Genomic DNA, 212 nt, shown 5'->3' with positions numbered 1-212 from the left:
GATTATAAAATCATTTAAATCGAGTAATAAGACTTTTGAAGGAATGGGTGACTCTAACTAGACTTTTCTTGTCAATGAATGGTTGTTTCTTCACATTTCTAGACGTAGACAATCACTTGTAGTCTGTTTTAATCAAAAATGAAAAAATATTCAACTTAAAATTAATTATGAGATTATAAAACTCTTTTAAAGCGAGTAATAAGCTTTTTGAA

The sequence above is a fragment of the Theobroma umbraticum genome, unplaced genomic scaffold (genome assembly GCF_002168275.2).
Source record: "Theobroma umbraticum cultivar Fairchild unplaced genomic scaffold, ASM216827v3 scaffold_51.0, whole genome shotgun sequence".
Lineage (NCBI taxonomy): Eukaryota > Viridiplantae > Streptophyta > Magnoliopsida > Malvales > Malvaceae > Theobroma > Theobroma umbraticum.
Note: the sequence above shows the minus strand (reverse complement) of the source record.